Source organism: Eleginops maclovinus, chromosome 18 (genome assembly GCF_036324505.1).
Source record: "Eleginops maclovinus isolate JMC-PN-2008 ecotype Puerto Natales chromosome 18, JC_Emac_rtc_rv5, whole genome shotgun sequence".
NCBI lineage: Eukaryota > Metazoa > Chordata > Actinopteri > Perciformes > Eleginopidae > Eleginops > Eleginops maclovinus.
In genome coordinates, this window is record NC_086366.1 from 2850495 (window position 1) to 2870926 (window position 20432).

The following is a 20432-nucleotide window of genomic DNA, read 5'->3' on the forward strand; positions in this document are numbered from 1 at the left end:
GGCGGACAGGGGAAAAACCGCACTGGATTACCGAATAAAGAGCCATAAAACACAGCTTTTTGGCTCCGGCAGAGGAAGGCTTATGCTTACACACAAGCCGTAATGATTTTAATATTGACGCTAAGACCGAGAGACCACACACTGTAAATTTCAAATGCACCTCGTGCCATGACTCTCTTTTGTCTGCCTTTCTTCACCTCCCTTCTGGGGCTTTTTGAGGGGAAAATGTGCCAAATCAGCTCCTCGTTTCTCCTTATTTTTCCATCTTTTTAGTTTATTGTTCATCCTGTCTTTTAAAACCAAATTTAAAAAACAAACTTTGTGTTTCTGTGTCAATGAGACCCTTCCCTTCTGATCAGCCTGCTCAAACTATTCCATTTAACACACAACAGGAAGAACCTTTTTGGGAAACGCGGGTCCACTTTGGAGGCCGTTCGGGCACATGGCCAGTCACATCAAACACTCTCCAAATATTTGAGTTCAAAGCTGTATTCTATTAGCCGACAATTTCACCAGAATGTGATAAAAAGTGAAATCACCCACAGAGTTAAATACAGTGCATCTGTTCGCTGTTAGGAAGGTTGTGATTTCACAACCTCACCCCCTGCTGCTCAGTGTCAACAGTCTTGGCCAACTGTGTCCCTTTTCCAACTTTTTGAAGCGTATTTATTCAGGCACACGTATAGGACACAGGTCCACAAGATAAAAAGTCATATTTCAAAAGAAAATACTGGGAACAAACTCTTATTCCCGGTTGCTTTTTTATTCCTACTGTTTTTAGTAGTGGAGTTATGTTGCTATGGGTTTTGGTAAGTGTCCGACACTCGGTTTGGAGTCAGTCGAGCAATACGTGAACATTTTCAAAGCAAAACACTGTCAAAAAAACCAGGATCTTTATCTTTCTGTTCGAAATGCATAAAAACGTCTTTACCCTGAAGTTGTTGCTCATATCAAACTTTTGAGGACATGTGTGTGTGTTTTTCTGACAGGTTTTATGTTAATAATGTTGCACACATGGACACAAAACGGACTTCCAGGCGTGCATAGGTCAACAAAGAACTCATCCACACATCCGAGCACGTCACATCAGGAGGCTGCACACACTCTCCTCTTCCAATCAGCGATCCCTTCACCATGTAGCTACTAAACACTGAAACCTGCCTGGGTTAACATCAAAAATAAAGTGCCTTTGCAGTGATATACATGTCCAGCACCAGGCCCAACATTACCATGGCTCCCACATTAATATATCGAGTAATCTTGAGAGTGTTATGTCCTCTGGTATCCCTCTGTTCTCTGATTGGACGAGAGCTCTCACTGTGTTTCAGGCTAATCAGCCACACCTGAGTCTCATTCACCAATCATTGGGTGTTCCTGGCTTCTGGACCAATGAGGTGTCCGTTTCCACTGTTTATCCAAATGTTTAATAACTGCGTTGGCCCAAAACGTAAAAGTTGAATGCCTCTGAAAATGTGAAATGGCTCTGACATTCCCGTAATTATTTCTACTCGGTTTCGTCGTTTCGTTTTTGACATTTCTTTAAGTGAAAGGCGTGTATTTTAATTTCAATATCTTTGTTCAGTGGATGTGGATGGCACTAGTTTCATAACAATACAATAATACAATCATTTCCCCAAGAGTTTCTTTCCATTTTCATTCAGCTGTATCCATAAAACGCAATTCAGAGAAAACATGCAAGAAAATAATAAAAATGGAGTAAAAAAAGTGGAAGATTTTCCCCCAAAATGTTGATTTATGAAATGAAAAAAACAAAGAAATGTGGGGTGACTGTTTAATAGATCCTCCAGTTAGTGTGGGTCTTGTCCTTATATACCCTGACCCTTTATAGCTTCCATATTTTCTCACACATCCTCCTCACAACATCCATTCCTTTGCTTAACCTTTTGGTTCCATTTCTTGGCAACGGTCGGGTAAACTTGTTATGTTTCTCCTCGTGTTCCCCTAAGAAAAAAGTAGAGGTCGTAGCATCCGTTAGCACGGAAGTATTATTGTTCATCAGTCTCTCAGCAGCATTTTATCAATTAGTCATCATGGCTGATAAAGATTGTGAAACATGGTTGACAACTCTCCCAAAAAACCCATGAGTCTTTGCCAAGGTCAAGAATACTTTCAGGACAAACAAGAGATAGTTTTAACTCTTGAAATTAGTCTAACTCTACAATGTCTGCCTTTTCCCACCGTCTACTCATGCATCATGTATTAACACACATGGAAACCCACTTTCCCTCGTACACACACACACACACACACACAGACACACACACACACACACTGATCCAAACCCACTAACAAACACACTCACCTCCTCTGGCTGTATCTGTCGGGAGGGTTTTAAGGGGGAGCAGCACTTCATTAGCTGCTGCTGCACCTCCTTCCATAACTCCACTTCCTCTCCATCCTCTCCCCTCGCTCCCTGCCCTCACCCTGAACCTGTCCTGAGGGGGAGCAGAGGGAACGGGAGAGGGGGGAGGAAGGAAAGAGTGAGGAAAGAAGAGAAGAGAGGGGAGGGAAGGAAGGAGCCAGAACTCAGCATGGTCAGATTGTTGCACTCGCATCTAGAGAGGAGAGGGATTGTGTGTGTGTGTGTGTGTGTGTGTGTGTGTGTTGAAGTATGATGGCAGAGTGCTCTGTTATATATTTATTGTACTGATCACAATCAAACTGTCATTTCTTCAGACCTTCTCACACACACACACACACACACACACACACACACACACACACACACACACACACTGAAGTAGCCAGTTTCTGATATTAACTTGCAGGAGAAAGCGAGGGCTAAACCTGTATTATAGAATATCAGAGTATCATGTTTTCACCTCCATCCGTCTGACCAAACACTTATCGTCGTCTCTTTCCCCCCACTTCAACAAATCCAAGCTGAACTGCTCTGAACCCCCCCCCCCCCACACACACACACACACACACTGAAGGGCCGGCATCACTCCCAACCCTCTTTCATGTCTAATAGACTTTTACAAGCCCCGTCCCTCATGCGCTGACTTTTACAACTCGTGCTCCTCATCGGCTGCACAGGTGCAACACATTACCCCCCCCCCCCTCCCCAACAAGAGCCAATTACAAACAGGTGTGTGAGTGGCGCAGGCAGGGATGGTGAGTCTCTGAAAAAGAGGCGGGGGAATTGTTACAGACTGACTCGTTTTAATAAGTGCAGACCGTTTCCGTTTCACCGAGCGAGGCTGGGCGGACGCCGGGTCAATCACCGCCGCTTTCATTTGGGGGGGAGGTCGGGGGGCTTCAGGAGGCTGTATCACTGTTATCTCAACATCATGTAAGAGCAATTAAAGGACTCCGACCACATCTGAGGTCACATTTTATTCTTACACACTAACCCTTACCCACTAATGCTTTTAGCAGGAGGCTAGACCCGAGCAGAAGACAAGGGAGGCCGGTTTAAAGAACAAAAGAGACCTTTGAAAAGTGAAAGCTGATTACATTCAGAGAAGGAAACAGGCAAAGTTATATAATAAGACAAAGGAAAAGTACCAAAACCAAAAAAGGGAGACAAATACAAAGTGTGTTTGTGCAAAAGAATCATGACCTGAGCAGCTTTTCCACTCTGTGTGTTTTTGAACTGCTTAAGATCAAATAAGATTGACTTATTAAACCCAAATTGGGAATTTCTTTCTCTGCAGCAGCATATAACAAACAAGGTTTCAAGGTTTCAAGGTTTCAAGGAATTAACATTAGAAATAAGAACGTTCAATATATTTCACTTTAGAAATATCTCTCTTTTGTAATTTGTGAAATTTAATAAATGCTAACAGACAAATGTCTTTTTTTAATGAAGCTTTAAAGGTCTGATGTCACATTAAGGAGATTCTCCTTCGTAAAACTTTACATTTAATTGATTGGATTAAATGACTTTTATAATTTAATCAACTTTCTTTGATTAATTGTTTTCCTGTGTCTGACGGTTTGCAGCGAGTGGGAGATAAAACCATTTTTTGGAGTGCAATAAAACAATTCTGATGTAATTTCAAATGACAGCAAATATGAATTAAAGCAGAATATTTCATGCTGTTGTTTTGGAAATCATTACTTTTACCTTTTTCCGTTTCACTTCTGACTTCAAAACACTCAGGGGCTATGGGGAAACTTCCAATCATAGTCAGAAATAAGCCTAAAAAGCCCAAACTGGAGAAACTATGCATTTAAGTAACATCATGACGGTTCTGCCTCTGCTTTCACATTTCAGCAGCACATTACATCAGCAGCCGACTCATGATGTCTCTCTCTGTGCTCTTCTCTCTCTGTCTTTGTGATGACATATTTAACGAAGACAAAATCTCAAGAATTGTTGGCATTGTTTGTCTCTTAAAGTATCACATCTAAATATTTGGCTCAGAATCAACACTGTGAAAAAGGGTTACATCGATAAGTCAGATTAACTTCATTTCACAAGTTGTTGTGATTTCAACTCAGCTTCATACGCCTCTTCAAGGACCTGTAAAGTCTCTGAAGTCAATTTGACCTAACAGTGCGAGTTAAGACCTGGATTGTTCCTGAAGTTTCCATGGCCTCTTCACATGGCATTAGCAATCACATATTTCTGCGTGCTGCAAACAGTCCCGGATAATTGGTCTCAAAGTTGTTTCCAGTGGATACAAGGCTTTGAACAGGGTACCACCTGGTTTCAATCCACCATCAACAAAAGAACTTCAACCTGGGCCGATGATGACTTGGATTTAGCAGTGTGAGTGGTGAACTGGATTGTTCTAGAAGTTTCCACGGCCTTTTTGCATGGCATTGTCCATGGCGGATTGGCAATGAAAACAGCCCTGGATATTTGGTCTTGATTTCATTGGATAAAAGGCTATGAACCGAGACATACGATTTTTGTAACGCTAGGTGAACCCCTCGGTTTCAATTTGCCCTCAACAGAAGAAGAACTTCAACGGGTCAGATCATGGATGACTTGGATTTAGCAGTGTGAGTTGAGACCTGGATTGTTCTAGAAGTTTCCATGGCCTCTTTGCAATTAGAGGTGAAAAAAGTCCTGGAAATTTGGTCTAGAAATTGATTTCATCAGATATATGATCTTTGTACGCTATAAAATTGTGACCTCGATTGTCTCCATGTCCTCTTGATGTGGCATTGGAGAAAGCCTGGGAAACAATCCTGGAAATTTGGTTTAGAAGTTGATTTCATCAGAAGGCTTTTACTGTGGGTGGTGACCTGGATGTTCTAGAAGTTTCCATGGCCAATAAACTTGGCGATTGGTGGTGAAAAAAGTCCCGGATATCTGGTCTTGAAGTTGGATAAAAGGGGCCTTTTGTAAGGCTATACGGCAGGTGAAAATCCAACCTATAGTTAAGATTTAAATAATGTCTATCCAGGCTTTTCTTGTGAGTTTCGGGGAAGTATCACTTCAAAACCTCTCTGGGAGTCGCCCTCCACGGCTGCACCCATAAGTAAATACATTTCTCTGTTGATTGATTGACATCTGACACAGCTAATGGTGGAAGCCCTCTCTTGTTTTCTAAACATCTTTGGATTAAAGTCAACTCTAAATCAAATGCGGGACATCGGCTAAATGTGTGGGACAAATGATACAAATGCTGTACACCTGGTCACCCTAGTGCAACCGCAGGTCGTTTTGGACGGAGAACCATGACGGACAGGCAAAGGGAGGTGAGTGGATGCATTTCTAGTCAATATGAACAGAGAACCACCTTTTTAAAGTGACAGGATCCCACTAAGCTTTAAAGATGGGTTTCACAAATGGATCTACTTACAAGACAAATGTGTCCTCTGTAAACAAGTCTGGAGAGGATGCAAAATGTCAATAAGATAAAGACAGCAGGCAAACACGGAGCATTGTGGAAACAGCCTTCTTTATGTTGGTACAACACGCCGAACAAGCACTTCTCACTCCTCACGGTTCCTGTTTGTTGCTGGTCTCTGTGAATACCAGAGCCAGTGAGAGGCTCAGAGACAAATCAGGCATAATGAGTGTGACTAAACTACCACTATCTTTGTCTAATCTGAAAAATGATGGCCGGATTGTGGTAGTGAGCTGCCAAAAAGATGAACAGCGTGTTTCTTTTCAGCACACAATTACTGCTGGAGAATGGAAACTGTTTATTTTGGATTTGGACTGCAGACTTTAAGACAAACATGGCACAAAATCCAGACATAAATACACTCAAGATGCAACAGAACACGCTGCTGAAAGAGAACATTGATGCATTCGGGGTCATGTAAGTGGGAATAAACCGTGTCGTGTGGATCCAACCGAGTGACAGGCAGCTTAATAAGCCAAACATAAAGTCGGTAATGGATTGTTGGGATAATTACACAATCAAGACAAGGTGTTTACTGGTACTCTTACACCCGGTGTGTGTGTGTGTGTGTGTGTGTGTGAGGAAAGGGAAAGGCATAAAACAAAACTCCGTATTTGGCAGGAAAACTTCAATTACACCGTGTTGGATGCTGATTTTAAATGTCAGGAGACGATGTAATGCAGCTTTACAGGACACTGTCCAGATACAGAACGAGATGTGTGTGTGTGTGTGTGTGTGTGTGTGTGTGTGTGTGTTCACGGCGGATAGAGCCAGGGCCAAATCTCAGGAAGTGTTTCGAATCAGGAGCAAAAGTTCAGTGGATACACAGATGTGAAGGAAGTGTGTTATTAGACATGTAACGCACAGAAACCAGAGGAAGGACATGGTGTTAAGAAGGGAACAGGATGGCTAAATATAGGAGCGATTCCCAAGTGTGTTGTTCTGCTAATGCTAAATAAAAAGCTACTAATTGATTAATTGGACTCCTTTCTTTACTTTTGTAACATAATGACCTCACTATGTAACACTCACGCTTCTATTGGCTAGCGCTCCAACACATTGTACGTGATAGGCTAAGGGGCGAGACATCTCTAAGCGGTTGACCAATCACAACAGAGCAGGCCAGCTAACCAATCAGAGCAGACTGGGCTCTGGTTTCAGATGGAGGGTGAAAACAGAAGGCAGTATGAGGAAAATAAAGAGCTTTTTGAGGCTCTAAATACAAATATGAAACTTTAAAAATAGCATAATCGGACCCCTTTAATAACCATATAACATATTGTGGTAACACGACCATATCTGGGGGTTGGGAGTGATCTATTTTGTGATTAGGAATTCCAAAACTGAACTCTAAATAAATATTTTCCACCAAAAACTCATTATTTATGCAGTGAAGGATTAAGGTAAATTAGTGCAGCTCTCATAGGATTTAGATACGTTTGCTTTACTCACATTATTTTTGAAAAGCACAGCAACTATCACGATAATCAATCATGTTTTAATCTGGTTTCATATGAAGAAAGTGCAAATATTAGTATTTCATAGATGTCTTTTTGTCTGGAAACTAACCAAACCTTTGTCTATAAGTCTATACAAAATGTTCTGTTAGTCACGCTGACTCCTGAGAAATTAAACTTGACCACTAGTTAATTAGTTGAGTAATTAATCACGCAGCAGATGTTAAATTGTGTTCCAGCTTCAGTCTTTCAGCAAAGCTTACATGAGATTAACCAAACAACAGAGTGACTCAGTCGCTGAGTAAGGCTCGAGGCGGTGTGAAGCACAAGCGGTTCTGAAAGATTGATTCATTCATTAATAATTCCTTCACGCTGATCCGGCTGGCTTTTAACTCTGGTGTTACAGCAGATTCCTGGTGAGTGATGTGTGGAGGAGGACGCTAAACCTCGTAACTTGCATAAACAGAGCTGTGGCCAAACACTGGCTTTCTCATCAACCCAGACTCACCACACACAAACACGAGAGGCTCTCGCACACAAACACACACATGAGGACAGGGAGGCAAAGTGAGAGAGCAATGCAAACATGTAAAAAGCCTAAACAGACACAAACTAGGGAAGGAAAACAAACACTAACAAACTGACCTTGTGGCTCACATCACATTACACTTTAGGCAATGTGAGACTGAGCAGGAGGCGAGCAAATCACTGTCAGAGGGGATCCAAACTAAACATGAAACCACAACCGCTCCGCCTGACCTTCTGGAGAGCCTAAAAACAAGCATCCAAATGTCAAAATGATCCAATCTATTCTTCATTTTTTCCTCACATTGATTAGGACAAAATGGACCACAGACACCACAAATGTGCAGGGAGCGATACATCTGGAGACAGGACGTCTTCCACAGTATTTCACAGTGGTGTACTTTTACTCCATTACATTTATTGAATCCCTTTAGTTGCTAGGCAGATTAGGATTAATGATGGTAAATATAATCTCCCTTAAATCAGACTGTAGTTCTCCTGCAGTAAATCCAGCAGCTACCCTGCAGTATACAAAGCCATTCAAACTAGCTGCACCTTTACCAGCTCTGAGAACACTTTAATGATCAATCATTATAAAACATATCAGAGATATTATTCTGAAATGGACCAATCAGACAATGACTACTTTTACTGTCGCTACTTTAAGTACATTTAGAGGAGAGTACTTTCTACTTTCACTGGAGGAACATTTAGAATACTTTTACTGAGACAGAGTATTCCTACACTCTGGTACTTCTACTTAACTCAAGTACAAGATCTGAGTACTTCTACTTTTACTCAAGTACAAGATCTGAGTACTTCTACTTTACTCAAGTACAAGATCTGAGTACTTCTACTTTACTCAAGTACAAGATCTGAGTACTTCTACTTTACTCAAGTACAAGACCTGAGTACTTCTACTTTACTCAAGAACAAGATCTGAGTACTTCTACTTTACTCACGTACAAGATCTGAGTACTTCTACTCAAGTACAAGATCTGAGTACTTCTACTTTACTCAAGTACAAGACCTGAGTACTTCTACTTTACTCAAGTACAAGATCTGAGTACTTCTACTTTACTCAAGTACAAGACCTGAGTACTTCTACTTTACTCAAGTACAAGACCTGAGTACTTCTACTTTACTCAAGTACAAGACCTGAGTACTTCTACTTTACTCAAGTACAAGATCTGAGTACTTCTACTTTACTCAAGTACAAGATCTGAGTACTTCTACTTTACTCAAGTACAAGACCTGAGTACTTCTACTTTACTCAAGTACAAGATCTGAGTACTTCTACTTTTACTCAAGTACAAGATCTGAGTACTTCTACTTTACTCAAGTACAAGACCTGAGTACTTCTACTTTACTCAAGTACAAGACCTGAGTACTTACTTTACTCAAGTACAAGATCTGAGTACTTACTACAAGTACAAGACCTGAGTACTTCTACTTTACTCAAGTACAAGACCTGAGTACTTCTACTTTACTCAAGTACAAAACCTGAGTACTTCTACTTTACTCAAGTACAAGACCTGAGTACTTCTACTTTACTCAAGTACAAGACCTGAGTACTTCTACTTTACTCAAGTACAAGACCTGAGTACTTCTACTTTACTCAAGTACAAGACCTGAGTACTTCTACTTTACTCAAGTACAAGACCTGAGTACTTCTACTTTACTCAAGTACAAGACCTGAGTACTTCTACTTTACTCAAGTACAAGATCTGAGTACTTCTGAAGCCCAGCCATCCTCTCCATGTAATCATGCTGCTGTAAGCTTCTTTATCTAAAGAGGAGTCATTTGGGTGACTCCTCAAATCTTAGTCAAAACAATCTTAGCTAGATATTGTTTCATCAGTGTGTCTGTCTTTCTATCTCCTCTACTTCACATACCAGAGAACACCAGTCACTGCCAGGCTGAAATCTTATCAGTTTGAGGCCGACACTTCATGAGATATGGACGTTTATTTTGGAGAGATATTAAGGTTTAATTAAATATATCAAAAGAGGAAATAGTTCAAAAACTACTTCACTGGTTTCTGGGTGAGAGATGGAGGTTCTTGTGAGGAGGAGTGAAATATGAGGACAGGGCGAGGGAGGAAGAGAAAAGAGGATGAGGAAGAGGGGAATGTTTCATCCAGCAAGTTCCTGGGACAGGAGCGAGGAGCAGGGAGGCGGAGGCTGGCCTTCCTCCACCTTGACATATGTCCAACCGCATCCTGGCTTGGAGATGAGAGTGAGAAGTGAGGTAGGAGGCCCGCGGGCAAGGAGTCAGGGATGAGTGTGCATGGCCAATGTTAGCGCCTTCCCTCCGGGCCTGAATGCTGGGAAGAGTTTGCTCTGAAGGTGGAGGTGAGGGGATGGTAGTGCCGAAAGTGTGTCTGGTCTGTTACATGGAGAAAGAAAGGACACTGAGCTGCAGAATCCACCACATCAGTTGTGTAAAAAATACCTTTTCAAGTGATTAGTTTTCATCCCTTTTTGGGGACTTTTATGTATTTTCTGACTCCTCCATATTCCACGTTTGCAAGCATGTTCTGTACGCATATTAGGAAGTTAATGAGAGTAAAGCTTTCTACACAATTTATCGAGCCAAATGTAATTACACAAAGTACAGGGGCTGCCTTACAGGTAGCACTGTTGAGCCATGTCCCCCCTACCATGCATAAGAAGCCTATTTTACGTACATTTCAGGAGGTTTTAACGTTTCCAGAGAATAAAAATGGCGTTGGGAACATGTTCAGTCCCTCAAAAATGTGATTGATTGTATAAAAAAACAGTAACGGCAAAAAATCCTGAAATTTCAATGTGGGCCTTTCTTTGGTGCTCAGACCTAAATTAATAAAAGAATATTCAATGTGAGCAAAAATCACAGTTTCTATCATTTCTATCCAAAAGAAATGCCATGAGATGTTAATTAATCTGCTGTTTTCAAACAAAACCTTCACCTTGACAAGATCTACTTATTAATGTCATAAATGGAGGTTGTCACACTAAGTAAAATACAACATACGTCCAACTGCATCGCTGCTTCAAGATCAGGCTAAAAAGTTTGGCGGACCACATGGCAAGGACTCAGGTCTGAGAGTGCGTCCCGGAGGGGGGAGGTCTGAATGTGGAGGTGAGGTGATGATAGTTCGGAGAGAGTCCATGTCCTGCTCTGTTAACTTTTACAGTCTGGGGAGCGAGAGAGCTTCTCAAGAGTGTGCTCATTTCGAGGGAAACGTCTGGAAAGACAACAAAGCTGTGGGAAATGTATTCTGAGACAACCGCGAGACGGCTTCATTTTCTCTCTCTGCTTCGTTTCAGCGGGGGAAAATCAACCCCTTCGTAAAGCGTCATTTCACCAATGTCATTTTCTTTGTCTGTGAAAATAAGTGGCTTGGACGTCTCTTCCGTTCCCCCGTAATCCACTCACAGTTAGCGACAGATGCACCCAGCATGACTTTTTGGTACAGTAACGCTACGTCATTGGCCGGCAATAACACGCCTACAGACTCTTGACACCGTCCCACTGTACTCTCAAGACCGCATGACAAAATGATCTCACAGTGACAATTACAGAGACACACCTAAGGTCATTCGGCTGACTGAATATAGTCAGACAGGTGATGGATGATGAGGTCACTGAGGTTTCCTTTAACTCGTATGCAGATTTATGCTTATTTGTTGGAGGCTTGCCTACGTAATGAGCTCAGTGTTGTGTCACTTGGTTTGCCGGGATCTGCCATCGTAAATCTGGTGCCTGAGATCTAGTAAACACTGCTTTCTCAAAGACCTGATGATCTAATGCTGGGCTCTAGATTCTGAATACCAAATACATGTAAATAGCAGACAAACATCCCATCTTAAAGGGTCTTTGTGCATTTTTTGCAATATGCATATTCACTTACCTTGCCATTGAGAATGATAAACATAACTGGAGCTAGCATCCAGTTAGCTTACCGTAGCATTAAAAATAGTGCTTAAATAGAAGTAGCACATACACTTCTGTAAAACACCAAATCGTTTTTAGGTTTAGGTTTTTGTAAAGCCTACATAAATGAGATAAAGCACATTAATTAGAGATAGTAGACAAGTACAGTCTGCTGTTTCTTAAACTATAGATAGAGGTCTACATAACGGTTATGGTTGGCGGACTGATATGATGAGGAGGCGTTACAATACATTACATTATTACCAAGTGCTGGTGAGTTAGTTACAAGGCCTAAGCTAACTTTTTTAAGTGCTTCTTTTTTTCCTTTCTTTTGATTCTACAAGATTTGAATTGCCAAGATGCAATCGAAACAGACGCGTTTTCAGTTAGCATGCAAGATCTGCAGTTTTATCTGTTGTCCTGATGTCAATGGGGAGCTCATTCCACCAATCAGGAGCCAGGATAGCAAACAGGCGTGTTTTTGAGGGGTATCCGGATCCCACTCGTAGAGATGGAGCAGTAAGCCGATTGGCTGACGCCGAGCGAAGTGCACGTGATGGATTGTATGGTTTAACCAAATAAAGAAGAAATAAGTTAAAGGACCCCTAATGCTTTTGCTATCCCGACGAAACGATAAGTTTATGGTTAATTCTAAGGGTTGCCAGTGTAACCCACCTGGTGTGTGTTTCACCAACCCTGTAGGTATATCTATGATCTAGGCTCTAAGAGGAGACCGGCATTAAGTTAGAGCAGTAGAGTACATAAAAACCTCTAATCCTTCCCGTAATAATTCATACCAACAACAACAAAAAGAGATCTTAATAAACATCAAGATATACACTGTTAACAAGGTGAGTATTAATCAGTCTTTGGTTACTCAACCCAAGTTTGTGAACGTTTCAGTTTTTTTCTTGAGTGCACTCAAGTTTCCTACCGCCCTTTATGGGAAAGACTGTCCATCCTGGTTGACAGGTGAAGAAGACTGTAGTGAGTTGGAGGGATGGGGACTGAAGATATTGGAGATGATGACTGAAGATCCAGTGAGTAGTGAAGAAGGGGAATGATGAGGTGGAAACCAGAAGGCAGCGAGACGGAGAAACTCAATCCAATCTGTAGCTCAAACAAAAACCAGCCTGCACAAAAGGTGCAGGGAAATCATTCATTGTCCTTATTACTAGTCCACATTGAGTGTTGTTTTTTCTAGTCTCAACAGAGTTACACACAGTATCATATCACAATCCCTCGTACACACATAATAATAATTTCACTTGCAGACACTTTAACTTTGCATCATATACCAAGCTTAATAAAGTAGTTTACAGAGAACAGATTCACACAACGCGTTAACCACATAACGTTAACGGTGTCTGCTCAGGTTAGCTGAATTAGCCGACCATTGCTTAGCATTTCGTTCCACAGTATTCACACATTTCTTCTAAATAACAATACCATTTGCAATATCAGCAGGTTATGAGTTTATCCCGACTGGTTTTTTTTTACATCACAAATCCAAAGTCTCAAGTAATAACATGTTTCAATGTTATCAACAACCAAGTGGCTAATTCACCGCGTGTGCTAACAGCTAACTCACCGGGATATTCATTAGCCACATCGTTGAAACGGGTCGGCAACTCCATAATATCTTTCAATGGTCAAGCACTTTTTCTAATAGCCTTGCTACCTTTCTACTTTATTGAAAAAGTACTGTTGTCTTTTCCTAATCGCTTCCTGCTGACGCTGCTAAGCTAACCTCTCCACGCTCATGTCTATCTTTCTTTCCTCTGAAAAACTCGTCAGCGCACTACTTCGCCTATCGCTCAGTGATATCACTCCGCGGCAGCAGCGGACCACCAGAACAAGAGCACATTAAAAAAAAAACTGCTGTTTAACTAACCCGGGTTATACCAGCATTACATCAACTTTGAACAAAGAGAGTCGAACTATTTCCCCAGTTTCCAATCGTTATGCTAAGCTAAACGTAGCTAACCAGCTTCTTTTTGTCTGTAAAGAGCATTGACTGTAAAAATAAGGTAAAGAGCCTTTCTCAATATGCGTTCTTGTCTGTACTCGTGTTCTTGTGAAACGTCATCTCTTGCTGCCCAAGTACTGTCCCAAGCCCAAGTTCGCTTTCACCAAGAACGGATAAAGTTCCCGGATGTATTCCCGGAAATGTTCTCGACACGCCCATTTTACCAAGGATGCATCGGATGCTAACTTGCGTTAACTCGGCAGCGAATATATCCCAGCATTCATTTCGGCATTCAAGCGAGGAGCGGAAAATTACTCGACGCCATTGAACAACGGTACGTTTTTACTATTTTCGTATGCTATTTCATCACTACAAATTCACTTTGAGGCGAGAAATCAAGGGTTTAGATTTCAAATATTAGCAGTTTTACGAAAATCGATGGTGAATTCAAAATCTGCTCAAACGTTTTCGGAGTTGAGAAGCTCCACAATTGTGTATTGCGCAATACCAGCAAGTACGCATCGTCTCAAACCGCCAACAGCTCTGTGTGCTGTCAACTTGCAAGTTCATTCTTCCAAGAACAACTCGCAAGAACGTTCTCCCCAAGTACACAAGTCTGTTCTTTGCATTCTTGGTATTGAGAAACGCTTCTTTTTGCCTAGAAAGGCCACCTAATTATGACGTTTGTAGTCAACTCACTATAAAGGACTACAAATTCCACGGCGCCGGGCTAAAAGCCACAGTTATGGCTGGCCTCTCTCACCTGTGTGAGAGAGGCCGTCGAGGAACAGCTTACAAACCGTACACAAAGTACCCTTTAAGTTATATAAGCATTATCAAAAGAATACCTATGTTGTTTATTATTTTATTTGAGTTTTGCTTATTTCTTTTGCATTTTGTAAAGGCCTATTTTCTTTGTTGCATGATTGTGCAAGAGTTTGTTGTTTTATTTTTGAGCAAACACATCGCCGCATCATCCAAACCATCCGAGGCCAACTCTTCAAAATGTGAGTAACTAAAGGAAAGAAAACGAGTGGGAACTGTCTGTTTAAGGCATCTATTGGCTTGATAGAAATACAGGGAATTCAGCCACGACAATATCTGTTCTTTTTTTTACATTTGCTTTTCATTCATCTGTTTTCTTACCTTGTCTGAAATGTGTGAAGTAAAGCATTCCTGTACAGTCGTTTACTCTACATGCGAGCCATTTATCCCAAAAGTCACTGTTTACAATTCTGCTGAGTCATGAAGCTAATTAGATGTTTGAAGCTCGATACTTTGCGGCTATTGTGAGGGGATGAGGGCCCTTATGTGCTCTATCATGTGAGTGTGAGGTGGGTAAAAGAAGCGTAAACGATGCATATTAAAATTTAAAACAGACTGCAGTGTCTATTTATACGGGCTAAAGCAGCTGTAACTGCTGGCTAAGTGATTCATTAATACCGCCATAGGAACGGCACTTTTTTCCCCCCTTCTTAGCCCGGGGGAGTGCAGGAAATGTAACGTACGCACAAAACTGCACACACACACACACACACACACACTGGAGACGCATTTGGAGGTGTACAAATTAACCTCAAACTATCATTAGTCACAAACAGCACATTTGCACCGTGCTGCAGAGAGCACTTGATTAATTTGTTCCTTCCGTCGGAGTAAAATATATAGGGAAACACTAAGGAGCGGGGGTTCAGGGCGGCAGAACAAGAAGAATCGTCCTCCACGATTTGCGCTCCCCGAGGGGTCTGCTGGAGGCTACCCGTTAATGGGCCCAGTTATCAGTGTCTACTCGAGGATTACACCCAGCTACTACTGCAGACGTTAAGAGGCGATAACTTTCCGTGCGCACACATTAGCAAAATACCGCTGACACGGTTCAGGGGCAGCCCAGTTGAGCAGTGTTGGTATAAATCCAGGTGCAGGGTGGGAGTAACCTGCAAAGAAGACCCAGGAAAAATGTAGCTGTGCGTTGCTTCCACATCATATATGTTTTGGGAGAACGGACCACATGTATTAACATCATGTATTAAGGAGCAAAGCATGCATGTTAAGTAGGCAAGGCTAGCAGATATACGTAAGATGCTACGTGCTATGCTTTAGCAGACAGTCTTTAGGGAAGTGTCTTTTCAAAGTTCAGTTTTTTTAGTTAAGTTATATTTTTTCGATATAACCACTTTTTTCCTAAAAATTCAAACCTTTTTCAGATTTTCTTCAAAAAATAATTCCTAAAAAATCGGACTTTTTTTTTCTCCTGCAAAATTCTGACATTTTTTTCAAAAATTTTGACTTTTTAAAACTGTCCCACTATTTTCTTATTATTCTAACTCCTTCTTCATGTGGCCCTAATGACCTTTGACGGCAGCTGGATTCTGGATTTTGACATCTCTGAGAGTCCATCTTTTAGGCGTCAAGTGATGCGTTTTGTGTCGGTACCAATCGGCTTCCTCCGTTCCTGTGAGGAGCTTCTGGAAGTGTGGTTTAAGCCTTTCCTGTTTGATAAAGCAAAGGCTGCTCGTACAGAATTAAGCGTAGCTGCTGCAATAGCGTTAGTTCTACGCAACTTGAGAGTGTCTTTAAAAAGGAACAAATGGTGACAGTGAATGCTTTTCTTGATGGATGTTTTCCCTCTCCTCCCGACTGTCTTCGGTGAGGGTTTAATTGACAGATGCTTTATCCCGTCACCGGCCAAGTCTCCAATAAAGGGTTCTCAGATGGTTTTATGTAAACAATCCATCTGTCAGGTTAATAGAAACAGACACAGTATGTCCATGAAGCACGTGACCTATTTGTAGCTCAAACGGCCCGTTAGTTTAATGGTTTTCAGTGTAAGTTGGATATTAATTGAGGAGCTTTTCACTTGTATGACATCTAGAGCTCAGCTTGAGCCAGTGTAAGCTTTACACTGGCTCAAGCTGATCTCAGCTGATCTTCAGTCTGAGTGAGACAAATCCAGTAGATATCCACAACCACAAACATTGATTTCTGACGGACCGACAGTAACACGAGTCTGGAATTTGGTAATTATTTGACCAAGGTTTTGTTTTTTCCCGGGCCATTTTTTGACAGTTGTGGGGTTATTGCTGTTGCCAAGTTTTCAGAGGAACTTATCATTCAGTTGTTCTACCAAACAGATGTGCAATTGTTCAGATTTCGCAATTAAAAGACCACACTGTGGAACCTTCAGGAACCATGAGGGTATTGTTGCTCTTCCTCGTTGGTATTTCAGCCTTGAAGGTGGGATGAAGACACTTTCTCACACAGCTGGATCCAATTTAGGACATTTTTTTTTTACCATCTGAGGAATCATGATTCTGAAAACCCTTTACCCTCCTCTTGCTTTTCCTGTCCTGTCCCATTTTCTTCTTCTTAAACATCTGGTCCAACATCTCAATTGCAAACTGGCTTTAAAAGTGGAACTGGAGAGGGAAAACTTCAGCCTTAATTTGTCACTTTGTTTCTGTCATATATCCTCAGCCAAATGACATCTTCACTTTCTCTCCCCGCTCACTCTCCAAGACCCCCCCCACCCCCCTCCCCAAATGGCTCAGTATCATTTTGTAAATCCATATTATAGCAGGAATTAGTCTGTCTCCGTTTGCAAGCAAGAACACGACAATTTGAATTAAATCAGCGCCAAACCTCCTCCCACTTCACTCCTTTTTTCCTCAAATGTCTTTGTTGGGGTTTTTCACTCTGTGTTTATTAGTTTCTGCCCCCCCCCCCCCCGCCGATTCGATAATCTTCTTAAAAACCTCTGGGCTGTGCTGGCTTTGCAGTGCGACCAGCCATGGCCAAACGCGCCAAGACAAGGGAGAGAGAGAGGGGGGAGACTAACCGTGGTGTCTGAAATGAATCTAGATTTGTTCACGGGGGGGGGGGGGGGAGTGCAGATAGATTTCCATTTAAATACGTCTCACTCACAGGATTTGGCAGGTTGTTCCCATGGCAACAGTTGCCCATCTTCAGTGAATTTCATCTATGTGTGTGTGTGTGTGTGTGTGTGTGTGTGTGTGTGTGAGAGTCTTATTGTACGTGAGTCGTGACCCCTTAGCTTGACACCTTTAGCCGGTTAGTTTCGCTGCAGAGGCCGGGGCCGACCGGTCGCTCTCATCTCAGGAGGAGATTTCTTTGTGTGTCGTCTCTTTCCCCCCCCGACATTAAATATTACTTCTGCTCTGCTGAGCTCTGAGGTCCTCTCCCAAATACTTACTACACTCACACTGCAGTTACAAGAAGTTATTGAAGATACCAGGTGAAAAAATGGGCTTGGAAGGTGTCACCTGGAAGTGGGCAAACTTACAAAATGGGCAGGGGATCAAATACTAATTTCCTTCACTGTACATGAAGGGATTCACCTTTTCAAAAAGTACTACGAGTACTAACACAGTATCTATATGGAACTTATACTGATCCCCAATAACAAATAGTCAAACAAAATATCATTTGTGGGAAAAAGTTGCGCAATTATGTACATTTTCTAATAAAAAAAACACATTTTTGTTTGTTTTGGGCAAATTATTTAAATCCAGGGGCAACAAATGTACCGAAAAGTTTCACTGTTGTTCTGCAGTGGCACTGTTTGTATTTCAAATGTTGTTTATTGATCAGTTCGTGAAGGAATATCTGTGATTATGCAAACCAATTGGCTCTTCTTGCTGTACAGCAAAGGAGGATTTCATACCTGTAAAAAAACAGCAAATGCTTAGTGTTTCAAAAAGTCAAAGTCTGTAATAAAATGTATTGAAATAGTAAATCAGGGTTTGGAAAGGTGTACACATTTATATAACTCAGTATTATTTGTATTTTAGTCTTGATTTTACTTTGTTTCTCTTTTTAATAATATATTATTTTATATTTCATTTAGCTTTAATTTAAATACACTCTGATTTTAATTACTGTCATTTTACAACAAAACAAAGACTTGTTTATCGCTAATAATTAAAAGGATAAAACCCATTGAAACAGACTTTTGAAAACACACCATGCACAGGTTAGCGTCCTGATACCTGCAGGATCATTAACTCCTTTGAAGACAGGTGACAGGTTAACAGGTGACTTGGGGTAAACCATTACATGAGTTGGACAAAGACAATTAAAGTTATGTGTTTAGATGCTGTTCTGCCCAAAAATGGTCTGTCTGTAGTGTCTAAACCGCACAATAAATATGGTCCTGTCACAAAGGAAAACATGCATTTTGAAAACCCAATAGAGGCCTTTAGACACCTGCTCTGTGTTGTCAATGAGAAAGTACCTATTGTGAATATCTGCAACACCTTTTGAGTAGCTTACTGTTCTACTCGAATCAGAAAAACAACCAGGAGGAGATTATGTCTGAAACAAGACACACAGACGTTTCAAAAAGTAAAAAAGCAAATGAGAAAAATCTCTGCCATGTTTCATAACCCCCCAATGGTAATATGACATTTGGAGCACATTATCCACATTCTAAGAATAACAGTCCGACCCGGCAGATGTGGGAGCATGTAACAGAAATCGACCTGGATTATGCAGAATCCCTCGCTGAAAAGACTAAACCAGCCGAGCGCTGATCGGTTCAGCCTTGACGCCTCTCGGCTGCAAAATCATGAGACACTGCAATGAGGGCAAGCGGTGGGGGTCGAGGGTGGGTAGGGATAAAAGCACTAAAATGGAAGCCGCGTGCACGAGCTAAATGGATTACTTCCCCTCAAATTGAGAGATCACTCTGTGTCAGGGAACTGGGACCCCATGCTGGCTTTCCGACCGGGTAGGGGGGTGCATTGAGGTTTGGGGTGCGGGCGAGGGGTTGGGTTCACTGATTCTGAGCAGGGAAGCAAGGAGAAGCTCACAGAGCCGATGCTGATTGAAAAATCTACAGACCCCCCCACCTACCCCCTGCTGTGTTAGTGCAGCTGCGGTGGGACACATGTGAAAAGACTGGCAACGAATCGGGGTGGGATAGGGTTGGTTGAGGTGTCAAAGGGAATGTGATGAAGATGTGGTGTGTGTGTGTGTGTGTGTGTGTGTGTGTGTGTGTGTGTGTGTATGAGCTCACACTACCAGTAAAAAGAAGTCAATAATGATTTTAGTGATTTTATTAAATTCAGATATAAGAAAGTAATTGAGTTCTAAATATGAATCTTGAGCAGAATGATCCAACACTATATTAATCGTTAAACTCGATCCTTTCTCATTCCGCTTAAACACATTTACCCTCTGCTGTCTGAATGAACTGAACACGACAACTTAAAGGAGCTGAAAACCAGGCCCAAATAAGATGGGTCACCACAGCCATGTATTTCGCTAACCAGAAAAATAGCTTAAAAATGAGACGAAGAAGAAAAAATGCGTGGGCCCTCTGGACTTTAGTCGTACGCTTGTTTTGCTCACCTTCTTTTATTTTGTTGTATTTGTTCAAGTTTAACAAGTTTGTGTGTGTTTTGTGAAGGATTTCTCTCAACAAAGGGGTTTGCCACGGATTTAACATGCTAAATCGAGCTCGGACGCTGGTGGTGGTGGTCAAGACCTACATTGAGTTTTTAAAAGCAGAGTTGGTGTCATGCTGCCTCTTGTTTGTCCATATTAAACATGCTCAATCTAATAAAACGTCACTAATTGCATGAACACATCCAGAAAGTATTTCTCTATGATTTTCTGTCAGTAACAAGACTTTAGGAAGCACATGAAGCGCTAAAAGAGCATCGGTGTTTGTTTGTAGTTTGAGTGGAGCAGTGATGATGTTTTTGGTAGAC